Source organism: Oreochromis niloticus, linkage group LG3 (assembly GCF_001858045.2).
Source record: "Oreochromis niloticus isolate F11D_XX linkage group LG3, O_niloticus_UMD_NMBU, whole genome shotgun sequence".
Taxonomy (NCBI): Eukaryota; Metazoa; Chordata; class Actinopteri; order Cichliformes; family Cichlidae; genus Oreochromis; species Oreochromis niloticus.
Window position 1 is genome coordinate 24361553 of NC_031967.2, and position 21994 is coordinate 24383546.

At 40.9% G+C, this 21994-nt stretch overlaps 2 long non-coding RNA genes across 2 annotated transcripts in view; both read left to right on the forward strand.

Annotated features, from left to right (window-relative positions):
* Positions 1-21994, forward strand: part of LOC102079958 (killer cell immunoglobulin-like receptor 3DL1) — a 77454-nt gene that overhangs the window by 38272 nt on the left and 17188 nt on the right. The window contains exons 4-6 of the long non-coding RNA XR_002061315.2: positions 550-804; positions 12625-12903; positions 13031-13150. This is a non-coding gene — a long non-coding RNA (killer cell immunoglobulin-like receptor 3DL1). The remainder of the gene's footprint in view (positions 1-549; positions 805-12624; positions 12904-13030; positions 13151-21994) is intronic.
* LOC112846270 (uncharacterized) lies at positions 15808-16834 on the forward strand. Its single transcript, XR_003219169.1, has 2 exons — positions 15808-16193; positions 16421-16834. It is a non-coding gene; the product is annotated as an uncharacterized LOC112846270 (long non-coding RNA).

Genomic DNA, 21994 nt, shown 5'->3' on the forward strand with positions numbered 1-21994 from the left:
ATAAATGACCATCTGTGAGTATTGTAACACTGTGTATACTATGAGCAAAGTACCCAGGAAAAATACAGTAGCTCTTGTTAATGTATAACAAGAATAACTGTGGATGAAATTAAAATTAAATAAAGAGAAGTAGAAACATCAAAATCTTCATAAAATCTAAGGTGATGATGTTTCTGTTATCTAAACCTGAAACTAGGCAGATCCCTCTGAACCCATCATTGTGTTTCCTTCAACAGTGAACTGCATTAGTTTACATTCAGTGTGACTTCTTCAGGCCAGAGATTGGACAAACATTTATGCTGTGATTATTTAGAGATCTACAACCTGAATTACTGCAGCTCTGTCACCATGTTGAGACAGAAAAAGTGCAAATATTTGAAATGTCTTAAACTGCAAGGAAAGAAAAAAATATATAATGAAGGCATTTGTAGATTCTGTTTAGTTGGAATTTTGAATCACATGAAAAAAATCTTTACAATTTAGGATTTTGTTTTTACCTTTGTAATGGATCAGGTTTACATTGTCTTCCCGTCTTTTTCATAACAGCAGATAAACCCAGGGCCACACTGACAGCAGCAACAACAATCATACCAGTAGGGGGCAGTGTGACACTGACCTGCTCTGTGCAGAGCTCTGATGGATGGAAATATGAGTGGTTCAGACGAATCGAAAGAACCTCTAAAGTTCCAATCAGAGATCAACAAAACAGAGATATCAGAGTATCTCAAGGAGGAATCTACAGCTGCAGAGGAACAAGAGGAAACCCAGTTTACTACACTGATGATGCCACCATTGAGATAACCTGTGAGTTCAGTAATTTAGTTTGAAATATACATTTACTCTGCACCTCAGAATAGAGAGGATCCAGGACACCCACACAGTGGACACACAATAATGATTGGATGATTGTCACCACTTTGTTTCATGAACTTTCACCTGGTACAGTGACGTTACAATAATTACAGAAATAAACAGAAATACTACTACTACTAATAATAATAATAATGACAACAATAATTTCTAACAAATAGCAGCAAACGAAACGTTAACTAAGGAGGCATCTTATAAACAGAAATACTACTTGCTTGCTTGCTTAAAAACTTTCACAGTTCAAACCTTTGTAGAAAAATAAGTCCAGCATAATAGAATGAAACCAAAGACACTGTTGGGCTAGTTAATAGGTATGCTCTCATTGTCATCTGTTGGGATTTTATTTTGAAAGGATGCTTCAAAATAAAATCCCAGAGTATAAGCGAGAGTTCAATAAACAAAGTCACGTTGGTGTGAATGTTCCAGTAAAAAGCCGATGCCCCACCGATTATTCCTTCGTCTAGATAATAAGTATCTTCAGTATTCATGCAATACTCATCTCTGCTAACAGGTTATTGGCCCAGGAAAACTTTGAAGTCATGCCAGGGGAAAAGTTTACCACCAGAAAAGTTGCAAAGTACAGCGTGTTCGGTGAGGACTAGCATGCTAAGTTAGCACCATGAGTAAGCGTGCAGGTGAGACCAGTGGCTGATGGGCAAGGTTAATTTTTGACTGAGATGAGAAGAATTATGAACTGTGGGAGGAAAAATTTTGGGGACATCTTAGATTACAAGGTCTAAAAGACACAATATTGAAGAGGGATGATGAAGATGAGGATGACGAAAATAAGAATGCCCAGGCCTATGCGGAGTTAATACAGTTCCTGGAGTTTATCGCTTGTGATGAGAGAAGCTGTTGTCGATGGACATGAGGCACTGAAAATATTAAGAGACTTTTATGCGGGAAAAGGTAAACCAAGAATTATGAGCCTTTATACTGAATGACTTCTCTGAAGAAAGCAAGCAGTGTGAGCGTCACTGAGTACATCATACGCGCAGACACAATTATTACAGCTCTGAGAAATGCTGGAGAGACACTTAGTGATGGTCCGCTTGTAGCGATGGTGTTAAAGGGTTTACCAGAAGCATTTAAACCTTTTTCTGTTCACATAACGCAAAGTGAAGCAGAAACCAAGTTTGCAGAATTTAAAACAAAACTCCGCAGTTATGAGAACACTGAGAAAATGCGCTTGGTGGAACAAGAGGATGGCAGGCGAGAGTGCAACCTAGCGCGAGACCCGCAGCATCTGCTAGTGACCACAGGCGAGACATGTCAGACATAGTCTGTTTTAAGTGTGGCCAGCAGGGACACAAGGCCAGAGCATGCCACTACAAACAGTGGTGCAGTCACTGTAGAAGCAACACCCATCGAGAGTCGACTTGCAGGAGACAACAGCGGAATGATGAAGTGCGCACAGCCTCGGAAGAGAGCGGCAACGCAGAGAGCGGCAACACCTATGTCTTCCGGATGAGTGATGAACCTCAGCAGCGACAAGACATCAGGACCAAAGGCCTGATGGTGGATACTGGTGCAATATCAAACATCCTGAATGATAAAACAGTGTTCAAGAAATTTAATGACGATTTCCAGCTGGGAACACACTGTGTGGAATTAGCTGATGGCACGAGGTGTAAAAGACTGGCTGAAGGCAGAGGAGATGCAGAGGTGTGCTTGACTGACAGCAGAGGGAGACAGTGTAAAACAACACTGAAAGAGGCTTTATATATTTCCTCAGAATATCTTCTCTGTGAGAGCGGCCACCAAGAATGGAGGTACTATCAACTTTAAGAAAGGAAGGAACATCCTTCAACAGAGTGACGGTACAAAGTTCTACATCCATGAGCACAACAGACTTCATTACCTTGAAACTGTAAGCAAGTGTGATGATACGTGTAATAATTGTTTTGATGTGCAAACATGGCACAAACATTGCAATCATAGTGACATTGTGAAGTTACAAAATGTGGTTGAAGGTATCAAAATCAAGGGGAATACAGACAACCAAAGTTTGGACTGTGAGGTGTGTATCCAGGGAAAATTTGTCCAGACTAGGAATAAAAACCCTAACAGAAGAGCTGAGAAACCTCTAGAGCTGGTACATACGGATCTAGTAGGGCTGATAGATCCAGATTCAAGAGATGGACACTGATATGCATTATTGTTTACCGATGATTTTTTCTGGTGCAGTATTTGTATATTTTCTCAAAAACAAAAGTGAAACAATGCAAGCAACTGATATCTTTTTAGCCGATACAGCCCCACACGGGAAGGTAAAGTGTATCAGGTCAGACAACGGTACTGAGTTCATGAGAAAGAGTTACCAGGCATTGTTTTTTTTTTTTTTTTTTTTTTTTTTTTTCCGAAAAAAAAAAAAAAATCTCCTGGATCACCTGTTGAGAGAAAAAGAAGAGAAGACAAGCAAAAAAACCAAACAAAGACAAAGCAACATACTAAACACAACACCATCACGTTAATCTAGCTAAGTGTGAACAGCAGTAAATACTAAATATTGAAAGTTGTTGTGCAGCACGCAGGACAGACAGCGCACAATGTGCTTTGAAGTAGCAGCTAAGAAAGGTGTAGTTTATGTCTACGAACAGTGAACACCCGTGTGCACACCTGTGTGGATCAACGCGCTTGTATACAAAAGGTTTCCCCATGTAACAGTCTGCTAGAGGGTGTGGAGGGCCATAGCCCCGTCCCCCAGGGCATGAAGCAGGCATGGAGGAGATCCAGGCTCCAGACATCCAGAGGCCCCAGAGTGCGAGAGCCCAAGGAGTACCACCGGAGGGGCATCCGTGCCACCCTCCTGGGAAGGGCTGAGGAGATCCCCAGACGAGGGGGTCACCCAGTAGCCACGGAGCAGAAGCCAGAGGGGGCTGCACTGGCGTGCCCGCCGGCTCTGCCGGCAGCCAGCTGTGCCAGAGTGAACCGAGTTGCAGGCCCCGAGGCCGGAGGCCCGAGGGCCCCCTTTGCCCCGGAAGAGGCCTGACCGAGCAGCAGGCACCAGGCCCCGCCAAGTAGCCACCGGGAGTGAGCTGGTGCATACCTGAGCGCCCAGCCCCGGACACCAAGAGCCACCAATGCACCAACCCCTGAGGGCATCAGTTACCAGCAGGGAGTGTGGTGAGGGGAGATAGGCCTCCACACTTGGAGGGCCTGGGAGTACCCAGGGAGGTGGAGTCTAAGACCCGACCTGACATATAGACACAGACAAACAGGCACACACAGACATAAACATGCTTTCCCATCCTCATGCACACATATACAAACACTCAGCACTCACCCAACGTAGGGATAGACATACATAGACATGTACACACAATCATACTCCCCAAACATACTCTATGCCCCGGGTCCAGGTACCCTCGCTCCCAGAGGGGGAAACGGCACCCAGACCCAAGAGATGTGACCCTTTCCCCCGGGGTGGAGGCAAGCAGACCGCCCCAGGCTCCGCAGCAGCAGGGAGGCCAATCGGACAGCCAACACCTCCTCCCAGCCCCCCGCCCCGATGGCTAGTAGAGAACGGGGGTGTGTGAAGACCCCATACCTCCCTCCTCCCGCTCATGTGTAGTGTTGCTGCGTGTTGTTCTAAAGTGCATTTAAAACACGGGAGGGCATGGTGCTGCAATTTGTCCAGACTAGGAATAAAAACCCTAACAGAAGAGCTGAGAAACCTCTAGAGCTGGTACATACGGATCTAGTAGGGCTGATAGATCCAGATTCAAGAGATGGACACTGATATGCATTATTGTTTACCGATGATTTTTTCTGGTGCAGTATTTGTATATTTTCTCAAAAACAAATGTGAAACAATGCAAGCAACTGATATCTTTTTAGCCGATACAGCCCCACACAGGAAGGTAAAGTGTATCAGGTCAGACAACGGTACTGAGTTCATGGGAAAGAGTTACCAGGCATTGTTAAACAAACATGGGACAAGACATGAAACTTCAGCCCCATATTCCCCTCACCAGAATGGTACAGCAGAACGTGGCTGGAGAACATTTTTTGATATGGGAAGGTGCATGCTTATTGAGAGTGCCGTACCAAAGGAATTATGGACATATGCAGTTCAAACAGCAGCTATTGTGAGAAACAGGTGCTTTAACAACCGGACAGGACAGACACCTTACTTTTTGCTGACTGGGCGGAAGCCTAATCTATCCAGAATGCAAAAGTTTGGGTGTGAATGTTATTCTTACAAGCAAGACAAGGGTAAGCTGGATTCTAGGTGTACAAAAGGGATTTTTGTAGGTTACGACAAAAACAGTCCAGCATATAAGGTTTATTTCCCAGACAGCGCTAAAGTGCAAAAGTTTAGGCTGGTTAAGTTTGTAACCAAACACAATGAGGAAAAGCAAACACAAACTGATACGACATCTGAGGATGAGGACATACAGGTGAGAGAGAGACTAAACGTGAACAGGGAAAGCCCCAGTACCAGTTCACAGAAACCAGGTACTGACAATCAACCAGAAGTGAACAGTCAGACGCCACTTAGTGATGAGACTGAAAGCTCCAGAAGGTATCCTTCTAGAACAAGAAAGAAACCAGATTATCTAAATCAATATGAGTCAGGAGAAGACATTGATGATCAAGTGCTGACTAACAAAGACTACTGTTACAGACTGATATGTAACTCACCCATGACATTCAGTGAAGCTGTAAAGTCACCCAACTCTAAAGAGTGGAAAGCAGCAATGGATGAGGAAATGCAATCATTAAAAGAGAACAACACCTTTACCCTAACAAGCTTACCTGAGGGAAAGAAAGCAGTTGGGGGTAGATGGGTGTATATGAAGAAAAACAGTGGTGATGGATCAGAAAAATATAAAGCATGGCACGTAGCTAAAGGTTACAACCAGTGTTTTGGAATAGACCAGGGGTGTCAAACCGGCCCGCCAGGGGGTTTAGTCCGGCCCGGGGATAAATTTGCATTATTAAAAAAAAAGAATAAACTTAATTTTCTTTAAAATCTGCAGTTCCTATGTTGTTCGCTAGGGGCGCTGTGTTTTAGTCAGTTCAATCGCTTTACCCGCTTTTTCTCTTGGAACGGGCACCCTCATCAGTGAAATGTCTTTGTCAAAAAAGAGAAAAGTGGACACAGAGTGTCGGATTTTTCAAGAAAAATGGACTTCTTCCTATATGTTCACGGAGGTGAATGGGAAACCCGTGTGCCTAGTGTGCATGCGGCAAGTTTCGGTGCTTAAGGAGTACAATATTCAGCGCCACTATGAAACTCAACATGGTGAAAAATACAACAGCTTGCACGGAGAACTGAGAAAACAGAAGGTAAATGAAATGTTGGTTGGTCTGAGGAAACAGCAATCTGTTTTCACCCGGAGCCGAGAGGTCAGTGATGCTGCGGTGAAAGCCAGCTACGTAATTGCTAGCCAAGTAGCATTAGCATCAAAGCCGTACTCTGAGGGGGAGTTCGTCAAAAACTGCATGCTGAAGGCTGCTGAAATTGTGTGTCCTGAGAAGCAACAAGCTTTTGCCAATATTAGCTTGACGAGAAATACCGTGGCAGACAGGATTTCGGAACAATCGGCAGATTTGGACAGCCAACTGAAACGCAAAGTGGAGTCATTTCTGGCATTTTCTGTTGCAATTGATGAGAGTATTGATATTACAGATGTCGCTCAACTGGCCATATTCATTCGTGGAGTTGATGATACTTTGACTGTCACAGAGGAGTTTCTCGAGTTGGTGCCTATGACCGACACCACAACAGCTGAGGACATTTTCCGCTCCGTAGTTGGAACACTGGGCAGGGTCGGGGCGGACTGGTCCCGCGCCGTAAGCCTGGCCACTGATGGTGCGCCGTCAATGATGGGGAAAAAAGCAGGTGTTGTGACCAAGTTCAGAGAAAAAGTACAAGCCGCAAATAGAGAGAGTGATTTTTGGACATGTCATTGCATTTTGCATCAGGAGGCATTATGCTGCAAGTCCTTAAAAATGGATCACGTCATGGAGGTGGTTGTCCGAACTGTTAATTTCATCCGAGCCAGAGGTCTCAATCATCGTCAGTTTGACAGCCTTCTCAGTGACTGTAATATTACCCATGGTCTGCCATACCACAGAGGTAAGATGGTTAAGCAGAGGTGCTGTGCTGAAGCGCTTCTTTGATCTACGTGGGGAAATCGGACAATTTATGGAGAAAAAAGGAAAACCTGTTAAGGAATTACAGTGCCCACTTTGGCTGCAGGACCTTGCATTCATGGTTGATATTACAGAGCACTTGAATAATCTGAACAGAATGTTGCAGGGACGCAAAAAAATTGTAACACAGTATTATGACAGCATATACAGAGTGCAGAATTATTAGGCAAATGAGTATTTTGTCCACATCATCCTCTTCATGCATGTTGTCTTACTCCAAGCTGTATAGGCTCGAAAGCCTACTACCAATTAAGCATATTAGGTGATGTGCATCTCTGTAATGAGAAGGGGTGTGGTCTAATAACATCAACACCCTATATCAGGTGTGCATAATTATTAGGCAACCTCCTTTCCTTTAGCAAAATGGGTCAAAAGAAGGACTTGACAGGCTCAGAAAAGTCAAAAATAGTGAGATATCTTGCAGAGGGATGCAGCAGTCTTAAAATTGCAAAGCTTCTGAAGCGTGATCATCGAACAATCAAGCGTTTCATTCAAAATAGTCAACAGGGTCGCAAGAAGCGTGTGGAAAAACCAAGGCGCAAAATAACTGCCCATGAACTGAGAAAAGTCAAGCGTGCAGCTGCCAAGATGCCACTTGCCACCAGTTTGGCCATATTTCAGAGCTGCAACATCACTGGAGTGCCCAAAAGCACAAGGTGTGCAATACTCAGAGACATGGCCAAGGTAAGAAAGGCTGAAAGACGACCACCACTGAACAAGACACACAAGCTGAAACGTCAAGACTGGGCCAAGAAATATCTCAAGACTGATTTTTCTAAGGTTTTATGGACTGATGAAATGAGAGTGAGTCTTGATGGGCCAGATGGATGGGCCCGTGGCTGGATTGGTAAAGGGCAGAGAGCTCCAGTCCGACTCAGACGCCAGCAAGGTGGAGGTGGAGTACTGGTTTGGGCTGGTATCATCAAAGATGAGCTTGTGGGGCCTTTTCGGGTTGAGGATGGAGTCAAGCTCAACTCCCAGTCCTACTGCCAGTTTCTGGAAGACACCTTCTTCAAGCAGTGGTACAGGAAGAAGTCTGCATCCTTCAAGAAAAACATGATTTTCATGCAGGACAATGCTCCATCACACGCGTCCAAGTTCTCCACAGCGTGGCTGGCAAGAAAGGGTATAAAAGAAGAAAAACTAATGACATGGCCTCCTTGTTCACCTGATCTGAACCCCATTGAGAACCTGTGGTCCATCATCAAATGTGAGATTTACAAGGAGGGAAAACAGTACACCTCTCTGAACAGTGTCTGGGAGGCTGTGGTTGCTGCTGCACGCAATGTTGATGGTGAACAGATCAAAACACTGACAGAATCCATGGATGGCAGGCTTTTGAGTGTCCTTGCAAAGAAAGGTGGCTATATTGGTCGCTGATTTGTTTTGGTTTTGTTTTTGAATGTCAGAAATGTATATTTGTGAATGTGGAGATGTTATATTGGTTTCACTGGTAAAAATAAATAATTGAAATGGGTATATATTTGTTTTTTGTTAAGTTGCCTAATAATTATGCACAGTAATAGTCACCTGCACACACAGATATCCCCCTAAAATAGCTAAAACTAAAAACAAACTAAAAACTACTTCCAAAAACATTCAGCTTTGATATTAATGAGTTTTTTTGGGTTCATTGAGAACATGGTTGTTGTTCAATAATAAAATTATTCCTCAAATATACAACTTGCCTAATAATTCTGCACTCCCTGTACATGCATTCAAGTTAAAGCTCACGTTATGGGAGACGCAGATAGCAAGCAGAGACCCTGCTCATTTTCCCTGTCTCCGAGATGTGTGCGCAGCAAGTGTTAATCCTGACGTGAAACAGTACAAAGACAAGATTTCAGGGTTGCTGAGGGAATTTGAGAAACGATTTCAGGTCTTTAGCGAACTCGAGACAGAATTCGCAGGTTTTCGCTCACCATTCACAGTCAGAGCTTCTGATGTGCCTGTTGACATGCAACTTGAAATCATTGATTTGCAGTGTGATGTAGAATTGAAGGACAAATATGCCTCTGTGGGCTTGGACACATTTTACAAGTATCTCCTACCACGCTATCCTAAATTGACAGCACTGGCTGCAAAAATGTTGTCCATGTTTGGGACTACCTACCTTTGTGAGCAAGTTTTCTCACTCATGACCATTAATAAAACAAAGCTACGCTCAAAGCTCACACATAAGCACTTAAATGAGATTCTGAAACTGCCTGCTACTCAGGATATGATGCCTGATATTGATGCACTTGTGCAGGCTAAAAGATGCCAAGTTTCAGGGGCAAATACTGAGCAAGACTAAATTCTATGGAATGCTGCTTTGAACGTTGCACTATAAAATAAACAAATGTGAATATTTGCTCTAGTAATTGCTGTGAAAGTCAGTGGTAGTCAGAAACAGATTTACAAGAGAAGACTATTGTTAAGTAAATTATTATGTCTTATGCATGCCAGATATGTTATCTATGTGAGTTTTTTTTTTGTTTACATTTTATGCATTAACAAGGAAGGGGCCAAATTTACTTCATCAAATGTCTGTTTAAAACAGCTACCACTTAAGATTTCAAGTGCCTCAATTTATGTGTTCAGAATTGCTTCCTAGATGTGGAAAATGGATTTTAAATTCATTCATTTCTAAATTTAGATGTGTTTGATGTATTTTAACATGCAGGGCAGTGTTTTTAAGTTCCACAAAACTGTTTGTTGACTAAATGTTTTAAAACATTGTACAATCACTGTGATCAGATTTTTATGTATAATGCACTTAAATAAATGTTAAACTGAGTAAAAGTGTAAAAGGACAATTAATTTAATGTAAAGATTTTTATAATTTATTTCTTCTTTGCACTAATACAAAGAAAAAAAGTGGACTTACTGTTAGTTCTATGTAATTTTGGAATGAGTTTACTGGTCTGGCCCCCTTAAGATCAGATTAAGCTGTATGCGGCCCCCAGACCAAAATGAGTTTGACACCCCTGGAATAGACTATGACGAAACCTTTTTCTCCGACTGCTAACCTGACAAGCATAAGAGTATTGATGCAGTGTGTGATACAAGGAAACCTGATTTTGCATCAGATGGATGTAAAAACTGCATACTTGCATGCACCAATAGACTTTGAAGTTTACGTTGAGCAGCCGGAAGGCTATGAAATAAATGGAAAAACAGATGAGAAACTGGTCTATAAGCTGGAAAAGTCACTTTATGGGCTTAAACAGTTGGGCCGAAACTGGGACATTACATGACTATTTCAGTGCTTCCCAAAGTGTGGGGCAGAGCCATTTGGGGGGGGGGGGGGGGTGAAAGGGAGTGGGGGGACGCTTGGACACTGCCAGCATGATGGACAGGTTTTTGACGGGGCGCCCACACAAACGCAAAGCAGGAGATGAAGCATCACTGAATATGTTTCCAAACCAACTTCATTCTAAGACAAAGATGGGAAAATACAGTGAAGCAAATCTTCCCTTTGGCTTCACCTGCACAAGTGCCGAGGTAGGTCTCCCCTGCATAATTGGTTTTCCCTGCGTCGGTAGTACGCAGTACTACAGTAGTACTGGGCTCTCCAAATCATGGACAAACAATATCCCACATTCTTGATTTTTAGTTCACAAACACTTCTTATAATAACTAACTGCTCCAACATTTTGGAGATGTTAGCTCTTTATACAGTAAAGTTACAGTGGGATACAAATAATATCAGGCTGATCCTGCCACGATTTGTTCCCCCGGTTTAAATCACGGACTAACAGTATCCCACAGCTGTTTATGTTTTTAAACCTATTTTGCACAGAGAGGCATTTTTTGAGAAATGTATATAGTAATGTTCAATATTATTACACAGGAAAAACCAACTACACATAAAATAATCACACCATGACGCCTCTGCCTTTCTAAATAGAGAGACAGTAACTGCATGTGTATATGTAAGCGTGTAAAACCCGAAGATAGTCAGAATAACAGTATTTTGTTGTAAGTAAGCTGTCACAGCACTTCAAGGAAAAAAACTTTGGAACATTGGACTACTGTGAAACATGTTCTGAGGTATTTGAAACAATCAAAAGACAAGACATTGTGCTACAGGAAAAGTGACAAAGATTTGAGAGTACAAGGTCACAGTGACTCAGACTGGGCTGCAGATGCGACTGACAGGAGGAGTACTACAGGTTACTTTGGTGTCATGGCGAACAAAGAAGCAGCCAACTGTTGCCTTATCAACTTGTGAAGCAGAGTACATAGCTTTGGCAGCAACAACACAAGAATGTTTGTACTTGACACAACTGTTCCAAAGCATGTATGAGCATCAAAAGGGACCACCAAAGATTTTTGAGGACAATCAAGGGACTATCGCATTGGCAAAGAATCCTGTTAACAGGCAGAGGTGTAAGCATATCGATATCAAGTATCATTTTGTAAGATCAACAGTTAATGCTGGAAATTTGATATTGGGGTATTGTTAGACAGGTCTGATGGTGGCCGATGTTATGACAAAGCCAGCAACAAAAGGAAGGTTATTGAAGTTTGGGAAATAAATGTTTGGGGTATAAATATACAGTAAAGAAAAACTGTTTCTTTTGACATACATGTAAAGCTGACAATGTGAGTACGAGTGGGGGTGTTGGGCTAGTTAATAGGTATGCCCTCATTGTCATCTGTTGGGATTTTATTTTGAAAGGATGCTTTCTGTTATGCTGCGGAGTATATGCCAGAGTTCAATAATGAAGTGACGTTGGTGTAAATGTTCCAGTAAAAAGCCGATAACTCACGTGTGATTATTCCTCCATCCAGATAATAAGTATATTCGGCATTCATGCAGATTCTGCTGGAAGACCCGTCTCTGCTAACAGACACCCGTGGTTGCCTTTGACACTGCAAAACATTTCATCACATTGTTGTGTTTGTTGGGGAGAAAACTTACAAACCTACAGTAAAGCACTTCAGTCACACTCGCGATCGAAGATTTATGTAAATTTGACAAGCTGAACGCATTCTGTACAGGAGACACGAGATTGACTGACAATGGTCTACAGCCAATCAGGACGCAGAACACAATGAACTGTAAAATAAAATAAAGGGAAAAAAAGCATGCAAAACTGCACAAAAAATGTCAGTGAAACAGCGGTGACCCACGTTATAGCGAGGGACCACTGTACCGTACATAATAGAATAGAATAAAATAAAATACTGTATATAAAAGAATAGAAATGCTATATACAACTGAGTAAAATACGATGTTGTCAGAAAAGCGAATTGTACTTAGTGTTATTGCACATGTGTGGATGTGTGTGTTTGGTCAGCTGCAAAGTCTTTGTTGTGGAGTCTGACAGCAGCAGGAAGGAAACACCTGCGGAGTGTCTCTGTCCCACATCGTGGGTGCTGCAGCCTGCTACTGAAGGAGCTGCTCAAAAACCTAAACACGGAGTCAACAGACGATGACAAATTACTTTTTAAATCCAGCAAAGAAAATATAAAAGTTTCACGTTGTCAATCAAAATAAGTTTACAGTTTTTTGTTTATGTTTACTATTTCCATCTAGATGTTTAAATTATTTAGATTCAGTTATTGATTTGTTTGTTCATTTTCTAAACTAAACTGCAGATAAACCAAAGGCCACACTGAGAGCTGATAACACAGCTGTTCCAGTAGGGGGCAGTGTGAACCTGACCTGCTCTGTGAACCCATCATCATCATCTGGATGGAAATACTACTGGTACAGAGGTGGAAATTACACTGAACCCCTGACCACACAAGATGCAGTTTTCCACTCAAATGGACAAATCAGTGTCTCACAGGAAGGACTCTACAGGTGCAGAGGAGGAAGAGGAAACCCAGTTTACTACACAGAGGACAGCCAAGAAGTTCAGATTAACAAAACTGGTGAGTTTGTTAGGACATTTTAAGAGACTAGGGTCGTGTAGATGTGTTCACTGTAGGGAGTCAAGTCATTTAAACACAGCAGGCGTCTTTAAATGATTTCATTAACAATTATTGTTTGTTGTTACAGTAACTGTGTCAGGAGCTGACAGCTCTTCATCTCCTGTGTGGTTGATTGTTGGACTGGTTTGTGGAGTCTCTCTCATTATTATTCTCCTGCTCTTGTTGTATCGCTGCAGACAGTCCAAGTGTAAGAGCCTCTTCTTTTCATTCTGTGTCAGAGAGTTTATTTATTGCATACATTTTAATTATTCACACATATACATGTATTCTGATCTCATGACACAAAATATAAATGGAACAATTTACATGACAAACATGTGTAATAACATTTGTCTCTTTCACAGATTCCTGCTTCACCAGGTTGGTAAAATACTTTTTATTATTATTTTAAACAAACATCAGTTACTTTTGAGTTTATTGTGTTTATTTCATGTTTTAGGTGGATCCAGTCTGAGAGTCACAGTCTGGGCTCCTCCACAAATCATGGAGTCAACCAGAATGAAGCTCATGAATACAACTCTCTTCATCCTGGTCAGCACTTAAACCGATCTTTATTATCATTATTAATATTGACTTTTCATTCAGTCTCCATTAACAGGAACATTTCTCAGGTTCAGTTTGTGCTCAGCAGTTTTTCAAAGAACATTTATCAAAATCCAGTTGGACAAACATCCAAATAACCGACTACATGCACAAAAGATCAGAAACAAACAGGATATTACAACCTGATTGTTTCTTTAACTCGACTGAAAGAATCCACAAATGTTATTGTTTCATATCAGAACAACACAAACAGTAACACCATGATGGGTTCATGCCCTGAAAATATCTGACAGTACTGGTTTTGACTCACACAGTACCACAGAAAGTTCTTCTGTTTTTGCATTTATCTTTGAAAGATGTATGTACTTGGTGTATATTAATATTTTATTAAATGATTACTATGCTTCTGGTTTGTTAACCTCTACTAATGAATTACAAAATGGTCAAATGCACCTTTTATATTATCCCCTCAATTAACAGATTTTTAATTGAGGAAACTTAGTGCAACATGTTTACAATCCTGTACATACAAATCTTTGCATTTCGGGTGCACATGAACCCCAAGATGTGACATACTCTCATACTGATATTACAAATGTCAGAAAGAAGACTGGGTACAGAAGACAGTATAAACAAAAAAAATCATTTAGAACATTTTTACAATTTTTGAAAAAGAATTAATTATTTTAATTAATTTATTATCATTATCTGTTCAATATAGAAAAGAAAGCTTAGAAAATGTATTGCTTAAAAATTAATGACTTGAATTTGTTTATTTGATCTTAGTACGGAAGCATGACAAACCAGAGCAGAGTGCTGTTTACTCTGAGGTGCAGACGGGAGCTGCAGGTACAGTCAAAACAGTCTCATTCACTGTTTGTACTTGAATGTGTCATCACATCATTATATTGCAGGTAATTATAGGTCAACATGGAGTTTAGTTATTCACTTACCAAGCTTACCTACTACTAGGGATGGGTAACTGTATCCGGTGCCATTATGGCACCAGTTCTGACATCAATGGTAGTAACCAGACCGAAAAGCAGCGCACATCTCTGTGCTTTATTTCGGTGCTTTTCTTTTTTCTGAGATGTCATACAGTTTGCCAATCATTTTACCTTTCCAAGGATAGTAGGCGGGCCCAGGTACGTACGTTCTTTTAGAGCAGAGCTACAGATTAAAAATGCCCAAGGCGAAGCGGTCAAAAGTCTGGCTGTACTTCACAGCAAAAGATGCAAACTCAGCAGCCTGCAACAAGTGCTTTAAGCTGATACTGTGCAAAGGAGGTAACACCTCGAATCTGATGAAACACCTGGCGACACATAGCGTTTTGTTAAAAGCCGAGAAATGCACCGTATTTGATAGCTTGCTGCAAGACCTCACACCGAGCACATCTACTGCGGGTGTGGTGCCTGTTATCGGACCCGGAGTTAGCAACATCCCCCAAGAACCCGAAGAGTAGAGTCCTGGCCCCTAGCCCTGCCAGTGTAGCAGAAATGATGACGGATGATGATGGCAGCAGCAGCCGTTCTTCTCTGGACGAATTAATGCATGTAAGGTGAACTAGCAAACACCGTCGTAGTTACATGCGGCTGTCTTCTTGTTCGATAGAGTGATACCATGTATGCCCTATAGCTGCAGAAAAGGCTAACATTGTTATCTTTTTACAAAAAAACTGTCATGTGCCGAGGCGCGCGCACCAAAGGATCCAAAAGCAGACTCAAGTGCTAGCAGGAAAAAACACTTTATTATAATAACAAAAGGCGACCCGGGAAAACCAGAAAAGCAAACGAGGAACTGAAAAAACCCGGGGAAACAAATGACATGAGGAAACCGGCATCAGGACCGTGGGAGGCTGCAACAGAAAGGGGAGAAAATTACTAGTGAGCCGGGAAGCAGGGGAACACAACAAGTCAGGGTTAGAGTAGTTGGCTTACGATCGGAGTGGGACCGTGGGGCTCGGGAGGAAAGTGTGAAAGTCCGTGGGAAGGGAATCCATGGAGTTAGTGATGAGGCCAGATGATGCACCGGGTGATCCAATCGAGCAGGAGGACAGGCAGGTGGCAGATACTGGACGCCGGATCGAAATCTAAACACAAGAAGGCAGATTTAACGCAGTTCAAATAAGACATTAGTGCAACGCTTTCGCTGGAGTCTAGTTACCACAGAGAGGTGATTAACGGAATGGCATGGAGCATCCGTCAGCGCAAGGTTAAGTAGTCCTTCACGTAATCACCCCGATGGAAAGCAGGTGTGCCGGTGATGTCCCAGCCCGGGGGTGTGGCTACCCGAGACTCCACAGACACAGGACCACAGACCATGACAAAAACAGCTAAACATGAGAGGTTTTTGGACAAAGTTTGTGTTTTCCATTGTTTAAGCACCAGTTCCAACCAAAGAAGGTATGTTGTATCAACAGAAATGTCTAACAACTTATCATTTTGCAGAAAAAAAGACACTGCTAAAAATAAAAACACAAGAGGTTTTTGGACAAAGTTTGTGTTCTCCATTCTTTAAGTAAGCACCAGTTTGAGCACCGTTTAAGCACCGGCACCATTTCAAAAGTACCAGTTTGGCACCGGTATCGGATAAAACCTAAACGATACCCATCCCTAGCTACTACATACGACCACTACACATCACCAGAGTTGAATCTTATACACATCGATGGCCGTTCAGAGTTTAGTGTAAGTTTGTCTGCTTCATATACAGAATGATATTGTTATTGTACAGTATGGTATTGTCCATCTATATGTCCCCAAACTAAACAGTTTTTGGACAACTAAATGTTTTTACTCTCTCAGTAATTCTGCTGCCATGCAGGCTGATTTATTCTTCACATTATTAAATGTCTTCAGCTCATAATATCTTTACATGTTGGAAATCACTTTGTCTTTTTGTGCTTGTCTTACAGGTCAGTGAGGAGAGCTGTAGCAGCAAAGCCAAGAAGAAGCTTTTTATGAAGCCACTCTTGCTCCTCTGCTCCCCAAATATCAGACATGCTCAGCTTTATGTACAGTTACAATATTAAATCATAATATCATATACTTACTTATAGCAAAAAGTAAATGGAGGTATATTCATATTTGAGTTCTGTGCTTTATAGTCAGGTATTTCTTATATTCATTCTTAAAAATTTTGTTAAAGACTTTTTCAAGAGCAGTGAGAACAAAGTTTGAAATATGTGATCTTTAGTAGCTGATAGCACGAATCACATTAGGACGTACTGGTGTGGGCAACAACAGTTATTTACTTTATTTGTCTAAATTGATACAAATGATATGATCGATACTGTATGAATTTAAATGCAATAAATATGTTTCATGTATTTTTTTCTGTTTGTTTTTTTCCTAATTTATAATTTTCTACGTGTATAGTTTTACATTTGAACGTTTTATGTTGATTTTGGTTCAGTGTATAAGATTATTTCCAAACTAACAACACAACAAGAGGTTAACAGGAGGCTGTAATGTTAAATTTAGTCTATAACATTTTCTGTTGTCCAAATGGTAATTCAAAGTGACCCCATGAACCAAAACCAAAGCTAAAACTAATGAGTTTGTACTTCATGTAATACTTTATTTAAAAATTATTAAATCATCATTTATAATATTAAACATTAAACTTATTATATAAATATTTTTAATAAAGAATAATGTGGTTACCCGTGTTTATAAATTACACACTAATGTGTAGTAATGGAGGAGAAAAGCTTTATAACAGATTAAGTAAATATTTGCTTAAACATCACTAATGCTTACTAGTATTTATGTTAAAGTGTTACTGAAGTCACAGATGTAGCCAAATCTGGAAGCTGTTTTATTTACTGCTGAGCTGCACATGCGCAGAGCCTGCTGCAGGCTGTCTGTTGAATTCACAACGGCACCAGAGCGCCCTCTACTGACTCAATAAGACATGACCTCAATATTGCCAATATATTTAACCTGCCACACAGAGCAGAGCTGCCAGCATTTCTTTCCTCAGAAGAACCTGCTCTTCCTCCTGAGGAGGAAGAGCAGGTCATCTATTGATGAGTTCGATCCCTGGCTCCAGTCTGCATGCCAAGTATCCCTGGGCAAGATACTGACCCCAAGTTGCTCTCTGATGCATCTATGCATGCTGTGAATGAGTGTGACTGTTAGTTAGTAATCACGGGGTCTCGCAAAAGTTTTGCGAGCGCTCGCAAAAGTTCATCTTAATTCATCTTAATTTTTTTTCTCTTTTTGTCCCTTGCGGGGCTCCGCAACTTTCAGCTTTGCAGCTTTCATCAACCACTGCTAAGGAAGTGGATGGAAGAGGTTTGAAAAAAAAAAAAAACATCAATTGTGGCCTCTGTCGTGGATACAGTTTTTTTTGAGGGTGGTTGCTTCACATACTGAACAGAAAAACTGATTTCCAGAAGAAGGACAGTCAAGACACTGGATCTCCTATCTTTATCCGGGTTGTAGGGGGTCTGGGGCATAACTCAGAAGTGATAGGTTAAGAGGCAGGGCAAAAACGTTTTGGAGCCTAGCCCACTCAATTTTTTACATATCCTCCCTTTTATATTGCAAATCTCCAGTCGTTTTGGGGCGTTGTCACTTCTCCACACCTGGCTCTCTGCTCCATGTGTCATCAGTTCTTACCGACCGTCTTTGAACGTGCATTCTAATGATGCACCGTAAAGTTTCTTAACGTTTATCTTCTCATCTTTCAGAAACCGTTTCTCTCCTGCCCAACTGGTCGAGAGATACAGTAGTGCGAGTCGCCCTGGTAAAACCCAGGCGTAGTCTTTCCTGCGCTCAGACAGCAGTACCTTGTGATTGCTTTGTGCTACTGTAATACACCAAATATCCCTGTAAACCTCAGCTTCTCTGCTTTTCTAAACCACATTTCCCGCTGGTGGGCCCATGGTAAATAAAGTTAAGTGTCAGTGTGGATATACAGATATAGTTCCTCGTCCCATATTTCCCATGTCAGACTCTGAACACAGCTTTCAAGTACAATCACTGGACTGTGTTTACAGCCAGTGGCCAATAGAGGGAGACATTAATCCATTTATAATTTATTGTATCTGTCATGGTCTCCCAGTCCTCACACAAACATTTACACAAAATGCTAATGGAGCCATTACAGCTTTTATTGTTATTTATCAAGATCCAAAAAATATTGATCACAACTGATCTGAAAGGAATTTCATACCTCAGGTCTTTGAACTGCAACCTTTACACTGGTTCAGATATGGACAAGAAATAACAGGGGCATGGGATGGGTCACTAAAGGAAACTTCACTTATAAAACAGTTTTGTTTTTAAAAGTATAACAGTTCACATACCACATACAAGCTCAGCAGTACCACATCAGTATAGGAGGGAGCAGGTAAAAGCCAGGATCTGAAATTTAGGAAGTAAAACAAGAAATTCATTACTTAATTTCAAGAAGCAAATTATTGACTGAATTACAACTAAATAAAATACTACTCAGAAGAAAAGCAAGACATTGACACTGCCATGTGCTAACTTTCTATAGAAACAATTATCACCAGGTCTGTCGACCTCCATTATCTGTCCACTCATATGTTGTGAATAATTTCATTAAAAAAAAAAAAAAGTGTGTGATTTAACAAACTGTAATTTATAACTATGTTGATATGTATAACACCACTAGGAAACATGCTGTACTTACAGACCATTTTTACATAATACAGATTACTGACAGAGCATAACAATGGTGTCACGGTGGCTTTCGCCCTCGACTTTTTGGATTTTAAATGTCACAACTTCATGCTATCCTTGCTATCCTTTTCGATATTTATGACTCTCTGATTACAGTAAAGGAATCCCAAGAAAGCAAATGAAAAAATAACCCCATGAACCCCTGTAGCTAATCCCTTAATAAAACAGAAAACAATAAAAATGTTTCTTACACATTCCACAAAACAAGCATGTTAACATGTAAGCAGTTAATACAGTTATTTGCAATAGCCTGAGATAAACAGGCACACTAAATTTCATACCTTGTAATATTACATTTCATCTTAAGCCCAGGTTTGCTCTGTGAGGGGGATACTTCATCTGTTACCAAAAATCTTGCACACAATGTATACCTATACACACCAAGTGTCCAGTGGTCTCACGGTTCCCGTGTTATGATGGCAGGGTCTGGCAGGATGAAAGCAGACTTAACTTATCCAGGACCCAGTAAAACTAATGTAGCACAGGCGCACGCAAACTATATAACATGTCTTGTAAGACAAACGCAAAATATAACCATGCTCAACATGTAGATACTAAACAACATAGTCAAAGAAAAAAGTGGTCTCTCAAAAAAGAAACAGCAGCTTGCCGCCAAAAACAACGTTTTTAAGTTAAATTTGAAGTCTTGCGCATGAGCAGGCCCAAGCCGTGAAACCTTGTTGTTCTTCGTGGTTTTATTACAACTGTTTTTGCATTGCTGCCACCTTGTGGATATACAAAGTATATCGATCTAATTAACTTAAATGTTATGCCATCAAGTAACACATTAGTATTCTGTACAGACAGTAATTGACACAATTACGGTGACTTGATTAGAAAAACATATTTTAACTTAACAAAAACATATATTTTAAGTAAAATGAAAATAAATAATTAATATACACTGGACAATCCACCTCATTCATTTTTTTGAGTGTAGTGTGGCTGACTTGGCATTGAAGAATGCTGACATGACACTAAATGCCTTGCCATATCCCCACGCCGTATGATTGTCATGTTACAGACAGGGCAGTGAAAGTGTCCTGTCATCCTACATGGCAGCCTGCTCCGGCATATCATTTTGTCTGTAAGAGAGAAAAAAACCCACATGTAATTTAAATGTAGTTGTATAGAATAAAATCACTTTATCTAACAATCAGATTGTACATGTTAACAAAAACATCCAAGCCTACCTCAATAATGAAACCAAAATGGTATGGATTACAAGAGCTGTCAAGAAATGTGGTGAACAGGAAAAAATAAATAAATAATGAAAACACACTTTTTTCTCTTGCTGATGAAAGCACTGAACTGTACAATGTGAATAGCAACTTTTAAGTCAACAAAGAGACTGCAGAAGTGCTTAAAAGAAGTGCATATTCTAGGCTAGAATATGCTACCTAGAAAACAGGAAATGCTGTTTGTGGTTTCAGCCAAAAGTGGTCTGTTAAAAAGAGCTTAGATCAGCATGCAGAAAACAACAGAGTTGCAAAAAGCACAGTGGAAGTTTCACTTTGATCTCTGTGTGGATGGTACATGTTTATGTTTATGATTTATCTGTACTGAAATAATAGTAATAATTATCACTGCTACATGTAAGCATGCACAACATTCTGTGAAAACAGATCAAAAACTGTTGTCATGATGACACATGGTGGACTACTGAAAAAAAAACTGTGTGGGCATCAAGAGAAACTGTGCAGAGCTTGTTTCCCACGTTGAAAAGCAACTGCCCTCAAAAGTAAGTAAGTAAAAGTAAGTAAAATTTTATTTATATAGCACATTTCTAGATAAAAGATCACAAAGTGCTTCACAAGGTATAAAACAAAAACAGACAAAAGTTAACAAAATGCAATTCTAAAAAGATTTGTTTTTAGTTGTTTTTTAAAAGTGATCACTGAGTCCGCAGATCTTAAGTTGTGAGGAAGAGAGTTCCACAGTCTAGCGGCCACAGTGGCAAAAGCTCTATCTCCCTTGGTTTTCAGCCTTGTATGCTGAATAACAAGTCTCTGCATTGACATGCTGTAAATGCTCATATATCTCTCAGTTACATGTGTCTGTGTTCTTAGATCCCTTCTACTGAACTTCTCTGTAATGATGTTCGATAAAGAGAGAAGCTCAGCTGTCAGCTGATCACCACCTGATGGAGAGTTGGATCAGATGGTGGGAAAGGATGCTAGACAGGCCTGATACACCAAACTGTGCAGTGAGGGTGTGCTGGGGGCAAGGTCTTCAATTCTCCCCTCCAGCACAGTTTCGATAGCATAATGTTTCGATAGGGAGACTGGGAACACTGGGTTCAAACAGCTTATGATCTGCACTGCTGCACTAAATTGTGGCTGCAAAGTGGTTGGTGCCTCTCGTGATGGTAATCCACGAACCAAAAGGTGGACACCTGAGGTGCAGGGAGCCATCAAGTTGAAGTGGTGGGTGAAGCCGTGGGACGCAGGAAACAAGTGATAGGTACCAACGGGCCAAATGGTGTGTGTCTCTGGCAGTAGCTGAAGCAAAAACAATGAGGATGTAGAACAAGACTTATTGTCATCCCCAAAGTGATTCTGGAAAACCCCTCGGTCAACTCGGGAGGGAATAGCGGTGCTCTACTTACACAATGTATAGTCCAGGTTCCAGGTCAACTGAGGATACAGTTGACCAGTAAAAAGAATACTTCTACCTCTACAGTAGCTCTGTTTTGAGCTCCGACAACAAATTTGCTAAATTATTATTTGTTTTAGGAAAAAAAGAACAACAAACAAACTATACATTAGAATAAA